The sequence below is a fragment of the Sorex fumeus genome, unplaced genomic scaffold, assembly GCF_029834395.1.
Source record: "Sorex fumeus unplaced genomic scaffold, SorFum_2.1 ptg000035l, whole genome shotgun sequence".
NCBI classification, from domain to species: Eukaryota; Metazoa; Chordata; class Mammalia; order Eulipotyphla; family Soricidae; genus Sorex; species Sorex fumeus.
The window spans coordinates 39,902,926-39,913,395 of record NW_026606092.1 but is presented as its reverse complement, the minus strand read 5'-3'; positions in this window follow the sequence as shown (position 1 = coordinate 39,913,395).

The following is a 10,470-nucleotide window of genomic DNA, read 5'->3' as shown; positions in this document are numbered from 1 at the left end:
GGGCTTTTGGTACAGAAGGAGACATTTACCTGACCTTCTGTACATCCTAGACCAGAGATACTCAGTCTCTTCCTTACAGCTCAGAAACACCAATCTGTCTTAGGTCTCTGGCCACTGTTCTGAGTAGAAGCTCAAAATTTTAGAGGGTTTTTACATCATGCTACTAAGCAATATTTATTTATTTTTGGTGACTGGGACACATACCCAGTGATGCTCAGGGGTTACTCCTGAATCTGCACCAAGGAATTACTTCTGGTTGTGCTTGCAGGACCATATGGGGTACTGGGGATCGAACTCGGGTTGACTATATGTAAGGTACTACCACTCTGGCCCTAAGCAATATTTAAATTTAAATTAATTTGAGAAATTATAGGTTAAATCCTTTAGAAAATTATCAATGATAAGATTCTGTAGCCAAATACCTTTGTGTATTTCTTTCTATCTACTCTGTTGTATTTATTTCAAACATACAAATATTTTAGCTGTAATGATTGGAAACAGCTATCTGGTGTACAAAATGAACACAATCTAATGTATATAGATTTTCCCTTGTAATAACAACCGGAAAAAAACATGGGACGGTATGTTCAGGGCAGAAGTAAGGTAAAGGTAAAGGCCCTCCCGTAGATCGTCGATTTGCTCGAGCGGGCCCAGTAACGTCTCCATTGGAGACTTTGTTGTTACTGTGTCTGGCATATCGAATACTCCCGGTAGCTTGCCGGGCTCTCCGAGAGGGGCGGAGGAATCGAACTCGGGTCGGCCATGTTGGCCGCTTGTAAGGCGAATGCCCTACCGCTGTGCTATCGCTCCAGGGCAGAAGTAATTTGACAATATTTGCCTAAATCAATTATTAGACTAACCGTGAGGCTGGAGTGCTAAGTAAGAGCTAATGGTAAGTCGGGCACTGGGTTTGCCTGCACCAGACCCAAGTTCTACTCCCAGCACCACATATGGTCTCCTGAGCACGAGTAGGAATGATCCCTGAGCACAGAGCCAGGAGTAATCCCTGCGTACTTCCAGGAGTGGCCCCCAAACAGACATATGAACATATATTATTATTATTATTACACCTATCAAGTGACTCGTTGAGGTCTTTGGGGCGAAGGACATCCTTGGGCCTGGTGATACAGTTCTAAGGGCAGAGGCTCATGTTTATAGGACTCTCAGATTTACTTGGCTTCTGTTTTCCTTATCAATAACGTTAGGCTCAGGGTGACTATGTCACATTGCTGCTGCTGCTGCTGAGGGTATGGTGTTACCAGATTAAATATTCTCCTGTCTAGGTCAGAAATCTAGCTCAGTGATAGAGCACCGGCCTTGCCTATGTGAAGCCCTGGGTTCAATACCTGGCATTGCAAAAATGACATTTAAATTTATTTAAAAATAGATATTCAGGATTTTAATATATTTAATAATTTAAATAATTTATTAAATTTAATAAATTATTTAAATAAAATAATTTAATAATTTAAAAATAGATATTCAGAGACTATAAAATCCAGATTCCGGACGAGAATAGTGCAGTCTTCTGCCCCCGAGTTGGGTGTTCCTCCCCGGAGCCTTGGAGGGGAGCGGGTTGAGCTTTCCTCCCCGCCCCGACCAGGGCTCCGGCAGCCGAAGACCTCCAGGACCAGCCACCACCATGCTGAGACCACTCTCCGCACACATGAAGGTACTGGCAGAGGGACAAAGCCACGCGGGTTCCGGGGCCGAGACCTCCAAGCCTACTCGAATTGGAGTCGAGCATCTTCCACCCAGATCCTCCAAATTCCAGTAGGCGGGAGTCACACCCACCACCTGGCCCCCTGGCGCCGTGTAATCCCATCAGCGGCCAAGACTCAGAGACTATAAAATCCAGATTCCGGAACCGCGCGGCCGCATTTGCGGCCGCGCGACATCTTATCAGAACTTTTTTTTTTATGACATCTTATTGTCTCATTACTACTTTGGAAAAACTTGCAGGCTATCGAATATAGCCTGCCCACAGGGCAGAGTCTGGCAAACTCCCCGTGGCGTACCAAATATGCCAGATACCAGTAACAATGAAGGGTCTCATTCTCCTAAATAGCCTTGAATATAATCTCAGGGCCAGGATGAAAGAGACGTTACTGGGGCCTGCTCGAGGCAATCGACGAATAACAGGATGATGAAATGAAAAAAAAAATGAAAATAGATATTCAGGTGTCTAGTCAATGCACGGGGCAACGAGGGCTGGCTTCTGTCACCAGGTGGATGTGCACGTGCTCTGCTGGAGACCTAGCTGCCCAGGAATGAAGCCTGACAGTCCCAGAGAAGCTCAAGCTGCAATTCTTGAATCATGGCAGACTCCTGGGAATCCCACCCCCCTACACACACACACCCCAAACCCCTGTTCAGAGGGAGAAAAATCCTTATTCTGTGCAATCCCCATCACGGGAAAGCGAGATGCAAGTCAGCTCTGAAGGTCTTAGTTGCACCCTGAGAGTCTGGTAATTTCACCACACAGCCAAGTGGGTCTCCATGCCCGAGATTCAGTCCTTGTTTGTCAAAGCCCAGATGCTGGTTTTTGTGTTTGGCAATCTGGCATTTAGCAGTGGAAAAATCCTCCACATTCTGTAAACTCTGCTAACGCCAGAGCGGGGCACCGAGAGGAGAGCGGGGCGAGGTAGGAGCAGGAGGGAGGCGTGACAGAAGGACAGAGGGAGGAAGGAGAGAGTAGAATCGCTGCCACCGCCTGGGCCGCTCGCCCGGGATCGCAGGGAGAAGGGATGGGAGGCAGCTCTGGGCGAGCTTGCAGCGGCACCCCTGCTAGCCACATTACATAAACAAAAGTGATTGTCGGGGACAGGTGAAGGCCCACAGCCTGCAGCCCCAAAGACCCATGCTGCCCCCTGGAACCACCTCTGACATTTAGCCTGAAGCATCGAGGGTGGGAGCTGACCTCCAGTATCTCCCAGGAGCCCAAACCTCCTTCCAGGAGGCCCTTGGACACACTTGCATTTGGGAGGGGCATCCTCAGTACTACTGGGGTGGAGAAGGACCCCTTCAGGTGTCTGGGCTCGCAGCTCCCCTGAGCCTCACCCACACAGAGAGACTCGGAAGCAGACTGTCTGCAGGGAGAACTACCGAGGTGCACCTTCCTTCCTCAGCCTTGAGGTTCCAGAGGTGGGAAATGGTGTTTCCTCTGTCTGGGCCGATGGCTCTCGGCTCTCACCATGCTCTGTGCTATGAAATTCCAATGGTTTCTTTCATCTTTCCTTCCTGTGTGTGTTGGTCGGCTGGTGATCCGATTATGCAGGGCTGTATTGGCATTTTGGTGCCATCAGTCCTCCCAGGAGGGAGCCCTGCCGTCCGTACGTTGCTCTTAATCCTCTCAGGCAGGGAGGTAGCCCAGGGGCCTTACCCTGTCCATCAAGGCACCCCCTCCCTGAGACCAACACTTTGTAGGGCTAGTTTGCGAAGGCCACATGGAGGAGGAGGAGAAGGAGGAGGAGGAGGAGGAGGAGGAGGAGCAGGAGGAGGAGCAGGAGTAGGAGGAGCAGGAGGAAGAGGAGGAGGAAGAGGAGGAGGAGCAGGAGGAGGAGGAGGAGGAGGAGGAGGAGGAGGAGGAGGAAGAGCAGGAAGCGTGGAGGTGCCCGCACCCCCAGTCTGTTGCCCACCCTTGCAGTCAGCCCCCTCTGTGGATGTTGGTGGCTCAAGGAATAAATGCATGAAAATGAAGCACGCTCTGCCCACCGGACTGTGAGGCAAGGTGGCGGCCAGTCATCTGTCGCCTGCAATCACCTTCTGGGGAGTACAGAGAGGAGTCTTGTGAGTGACAATGCCATGGCCTGGGCTTTGGACAAGGAGGCAGGGCTCTGCCTGGTGGTGCTGGGAGGCCAGCAGGGCTATCCCTGCTGATGCTGGCAGTGGGAGTGTGGATTGGGGCCCCCACCTTGGTGGGAGCATGCAATACACATACCTTAGTAACCCTGTACTCTCTCCCTAGCCCTGATACATACTTTTAATTACTTTTTATTTGGCCAGGAGGGCTTAGGACACATCTAATGGGGCTCAAGGCTTACTCCTAGCTCTGAGCTCAGGTATCAATACTTCTGGAAATGCTTGGGAGACTTTATGAGGGCCAGAGATTTAACCAGGGTTGGCCACATGAACAGCAAGCATCTTGATTCTGGTTCTCTCTCTCTCTCTCTCTCTCTCTCTCTCTCTCTCTCTCTCTCTCTCTTTCTCTGAGGCTCCTCTTATCATCTTATCTCTTGATATCTTCTTATCTCTTCTTATCTATTTATCCTTTGATTGGCATAATGTTGGATTTTTTTTCAATATAGGAGTACTGCTATTTATTCAGCCACTGATTAGCTGATTGAATTGTGCATGAACTCCACCTTATTTTATTTTTCATTTTTTAAAGTTGTATTTATTGAATCACCGTGAGATCAGTTACAAAGCTTTCAGTTTAAGTCTCGGTCATACAATGAAACACTCATACCTTCACCAGTGCCCATTCTCCACCCCAAAAAAAACCTAGTATATTCCCATCCCAAACCCTCCCCCTACCTGTGGGGCAGATGATTTCCACATTACTCTCTCTCTACTTTGATCACATTCAATATTTTGACACCAGATCCACCATTATTATTTGGGATTTTACCCCAACACTCAGATCTGCTGAAAAGGCAACAGTAGACAATCTGTTTTCTAATGCTGGTTATGAATAACATATGATGTCACGCGGCTGCAGTAGTGGCCACGTGATTTTGAAATTCTGACATTTTAACAATTAAATCTGGAGGGATTTCTACCCAAACCTGCTGGGTTCCGAATTTTGTTCCTGAGTCTCTTGGATCATAGCCATTAAGCAGCTTGATCAGGAGCCAGAAAGGCCGTTTGTAGGTGGCGACTCGGGGTCTCATTGGAACGGGGAGGAAAGGGCCAGCTCTACCCCCATCCCGTGAGGCCCCGTGTGTCTCATCACTGCAGGCCCAAACCTGACTGTCCAGTGGTCTCCAGAGGATGGCGGCCACTGGGTCGCCAGGGGGAACAGGCCAGGGCACAAAACCTATTTCCACCTGTGGTGGCCCAGCACCAGTAACCTATTGCAGGGACTGGACGCATTTCTGCCAAAAGCCACTGGGTTCCGTGATTTGTTCCTGAGTCTCTGGGATCATGGCCATTAAATGGCTTGATCAGGAGCCAGAGAGACCGTTCGTTGGTGGCGACTTGGGGTCTCGTTGGGGTGGGAGGAAAAGGTCTGGCTCCATACCCATCCCATGAGGCCCATGCCTCCAAGGGGGAGCAGGTGGAGGGACAGCACCCTTTCCCCCCTGGGGTGGCCCGGCAACAGTAACCTACTGTGGGGCCCAGACGCATTTTGATCAGGAACCAGAGGGGCCATGCCTCCAATTATATAGCTGAGCCGGAGGTGGTTTGTGGGTGTGTCTCCCACATACCTAACTTTTGGCCGTTTACTTTCTTGATAAACTTTGTCCCAAGTTTTTGGAGTCTGGCCAAAGGCACAGCAGCAATTTTGGGGTATCTGAAAGTCTGACGGTGCCATCAGGCTGCTGATGCACTCAACTCACAGGTACAGATTGACCTGCTGGCAGCACCATACCCCCAATGTTGGACTTCTTGAACCTCTGAGAGAAGTTGTGATTTGTTCTGGTCTCCCCTTGCTAGCACTCCTTTCTGATCTTTGTTGAGTGTTAGGGAATGATCGCTTCTCACGGGGGACATCTGCCTCTGCTCTGCACCCCACCTTTATCTGGGTTCTCTTGGTTTCTTTTCTGTTTTCCACGTGCATGAATGGTCTTTCCTCAGGTGGGAGTTTGTCCTGATGAGAGTCAGGGCTGCTCCGTTCTAAGGGTTTAGGGGCACAGTCTTTGCAGAACCTGTTAGACTCACTTTGGTATTTCCCTGTGAGGGGTTCAGACTGACCCCTACGCTCAATGTGCACCCTCCTTGCTGCACTCTGGTGATATCTCCGTGCAGTGCCTTTTGGTTCTTCAGATGTTCGTTCTTCAGAAGGTCTGCATGGCGGTTGCCTCTTCCTGTGGCTGCAGGGTTTTGGGGATGGCAGGTGCGTGCGCCCACTTGGGTTTCAGCATCACCTCCTCTGTCCTCATCATTGCACGTGGGCACTTGTTTCGCAATCCTGGCTGCTCCGTATGTTGATCTTTCAGGGGGATTTGGAAAGATAAAGGTAGTTGCACCATCAAGCTTGCTGCCTTCCCAGCATCTGTATGACGACTTCTCCCTTCTCTCTGTTGTTGCTCTCACTGCCGTCATCACACTTGTGATTCTGGGGATCCCAGTTTGCATTACTGAGACAGCACTCAGCAAGGCAGGGCAATGCCAGAAATGGAACTTGAGGCCTCATACATGCAAGGCGGGAGCTCTACCACTGAGCTGCCCGTCTACCCCACTGCTTCCCCACCCCCAGAATATCTTTATAGATGTTGAATGTGGAACATATTAGAGACTCAGTAAAAAATTTGTTTGCAGCTTGGGTCCTCCCAGATTTAATTGCAGTCTGGAGGACTGGTTTTGGGACACTACCCCTGCCTCCCACCAGCCTTACTACTGCAGACACCTAAGCAGTCTGTGTTCCTCAGAGCGGCCTTTGATCTCCTTGAGTTGTATAACTGAGGAGTTAACCAGCGACAGGGGTTTTGGGTGCTCCATAATCGGCTTATCAGTGGACCTGAGCTGCTCACCTGTGTGGTTCAAGGGTCAGTCTACAGTGTGGGGAAGTCCCTGGCTCCTTAGGCTCACACATGCTTGCTATTAGAAGACAGAGCTAAATTGCCTTAGGAAGTTGCAGCAGTTGTTGCTAGATTCAGCAGTCCAAGTTGCAGCTGAACTAACAGCCTTGCTTGAATTTGGTATTGTCAGACTTCTGAAGTCTCTGTGCCTGCCAGGTGGGAAGTTTTGATCTCCTTTTTGTTTGTTTGCATTTTCTCTAGTAGTAATGAAGCCAACTGTTTTTGTATATGTTTATCTTTTACACTTTTTCCTCTTTTTATGAGTTTCCCCTTTCCTCTCCTTCCCCCTCCTCTCCTCTCCTCTTCCCTCTTCTCCTTTCTCCTCCACGCCCCTCCACTCCCCTTCCCTCTTCACCTCTCCTCTCCACAACTCTCCACTCCTCTTTCCAGAACAAGAACCCAGATCTTATGCATGCAAAGCATGTACTTTTTTTAAAATTTTACCAAATCACTGTGAGATAGTTACAAGCTTTCACGTTTGGGTTGCAATCACACAATGATCAAAACCCATCCCTCCACCAGTGCACATTCCCCACCACCAATATCCCCGGTATACCCGTCCCCCCCTTTCCCACCCTCCCCCTGCCTCCATGGCAGACATGATTCGCCATAATCTCTCTCTACTTTCGGGCATTATGGTTTCAATGCAGACCCTGAGAGGTTATCATGTTTGGTCCATTATCTACTTTCAGCATACATCTCCCATCTCGACTGGTTCCTCAAGCCATCATTTCCTTAGTGATCCCTTCTCTATTCCAGCTGCCTTCTCCCCCTTGCTCATGAGGCAGGCGTCCAGCTATGGAGCAATATTCCTGTCCCGTGTATCTGCTATCCTTAGGTGTCAGCCTCATGTTGTTGTTTTATACTCCACAAATGAATGTAGTCCTTCTGTGTCCCTCTCTTTCTGACTCATTTCACTTAGCATGATACTCTCCATGTCTATCCATTTATAAGCAAATTTCACGACTTCATCTCAATTAACAGCTGCATAGTATTCCATTGTGTAGTTGTACCAAAGTTTCTTTAACCAGTCATCTATTCTAGGGCACTTGGGTTGTTTTCAGATTTTAGCTATTGTGAACAGTGCTGCAATGAACATATAGGTACAGATGTCATTTCTACAGTGCTTTTTTTGCATCCTTGGGATATTTCCCAGAAGTGGTATTGTGGGGTCATATGGAAGCTCAATTTCTAGTTTTTGAAGGACTGTCCATAGTGTTTTCCAGAAAGGCTGGACTAGTGGGAATTCCCACCAACATTTAAAGATCATTCCTTTTCCCCACATCCATGCCAGCACTGGTTGCTTTTGTTCTTTTGAATGTGTGCCAATCTCTGTGGTGTGAGATGATATCTCATTGTTGTTTTGATTTGCATCTCCCTGATGACTAGCGATGGAGCATTTTTCATGTGCCTTTTGGCTTTCTTCTCCCCATTTTTTGATAGGGTTGGAGGGTTTTTTTTTTTTGGTACAATTCTACTAGTGTCTTGTATATCCTGGATATTAATCCCTTATTAGATGGGTATTGGGTAAATATTCTTTACCATTCAGTGGGCTCTTTCTGTAATTTGGTCACTTTTTTTGAAGTGCAGAAGCTTCTTAGTTTGATGTAGTCCCATTTGTTTATGTTTGCTTCCACTTGCATGGTCAGTGCTGTATCATCCTTAAAGACAAAGCATGTACTTTTTAACAAGTCACATCCTGAGTCCTTTGTCATATATATATATATAATTGTAGGATTATAGGATCTATATCATATAGCCACATTGCACGACTATCAATACATACCCAGAACATTTTCATCACCTAGAAAATGAAACTCATACCTTATTGCTGGCCAGTCATTCCCTTGCCTTTAATAACCATGAAAAGCCCCAGTCTGTTTTCTGTCTGTGCATTTGCCCATTACAGAATATGGACTTTGGTTTCTTTCACTTGGCATGATCATGGTTTTTGTTTTGTTTTGTTTTGTTTTGTTTTGGAGTCCCACCTAGCAGTGTTCAGCTTGCCCCAAGCTCGATGCTTAGGGACTACTCCTAGTAGTGCTTAGGGGACTGTATGGAGTGCTGGGGGCTGAACCTGGGTCAGCTATGTGCAAGGCCAGCACCTTCCCCACTGTATTATTTCTCTGGCCCCTTGCTTGGCATGTTGTAAGGGTTTATCTCTGTTGCAGCACATGTTAGGACTTCACTCTTTTCCATTGTTAAGTAATAGCCCATTGTATGATCAGGCCAAGTTTTATTCATTTTTCAGTTGATGGGCATTTTTGGTGGTTTCCACTTTTTTGGTATTGAGAATAATGCTGCAGTAAATATTGGTGCATCTGTTTCATATACACGTGCTAAATTCTGTTGAGAATATGCAGTCATGTGTTGCTTAATGATAGGCTGTGTTCCGAGAAACAAATGGTTAGGAAATTTTGTAATTGCGCAATGTCAGTGAGTAATGACAGACCTGGAGAGTAAGCCTATTCACTTAGTCCGAAGTCTGCACCAGTGTTTCAACCTCTTTCCCCTGTGGCCTCCTTATTTTTTCTCCTTCCTTTTGACCAGTGGCTCCCATGTCCTGCTCAGTGGCCCTCTACCTTCCTTTCCTGGTGCCCCATTTACAGGTCTTCACCTATAGCTTCCTTGCAGTACCCATATACCCACTGCTAAGAAATGGCAGCCTAGTTATTAAAGACAAAAATACCATTATGACTGTAATTAATAGTGCAGTTGCAAGGTTTAATGATAAGTGCGTGTTCAGCTTGATATTTTTTTGTGTCAGAGATCAAACCCAGGGTCTTACACATTCAAAACACATACCCTACCACTGAATTCTGTTCCTGTATTCTACGTCTAACTTTTTTGGTTACTGCCAAAATTTTCCAAAGTAGAGGAGTCACTTGGCATTCCAGTATGTATGAGAGTCCAATTTCTTCATATTTTTACTAATAAAGATATTAGATAGTTTTTCATGGATGTTAGGTTAAAGAAATTCCCTTCCATTACTAATTTGTTGTGTATTTTGGGGGCTGCGGTTCCCCAGTGGCATGGGAGCCTGGGAGTCACTGCTGGTGATCCTTGGCCTGGCTGCCTCCAGGCCTGATGGTTAAATGTTTGGGCCTTATGCTGCTGTGCTGGGGAGACCAGGACCACACCCCAGCCAAGCTCTGGAAACAGGTAGTGCTGGGGATCAAACCTGGGGCTTTATCATGTGACTTAGGCTGACACCTAAGGATAGTAGATACACGGGACAGGAAAATTGCTCCACAGCTGGAAGCCTGCCTCATAAGCAAGGGGGAGAAGGCAGCTGGAATAGAGAAGGGATCACTAAGAAAATGACGGCTTGAGGAACTGGTCGGGCTGGGAGATGTGTGCTGAAAGTAGATTAAGGCCAAACATGATAACCTCTCAGTGTTTGTACTGCAAAACATAATGCCCCCAAATAGAGGGAGAATATGGGGAATCATGTCTGCCATGGAGGCAGGGGGAGGGTGGGAAAGGGGGGTATACCGGGGATATTGGTGGTGGGGAATGTGCACTGGTGGAGGGATGGGTGTTTGATCATTCTGTGATTGTAACCCAAGCTTGTATCTATCTCATGGTGACTCAATCAAATTTTTTTAAAAAAAGGGGAAACAAAGATGACTATATGATTTTTGTCCTTTATTCCATTAACAGGCTATATTACATGGACTTATATCAATATTTAGAATCAGTATGCTACATTATTCCATTTATCCTC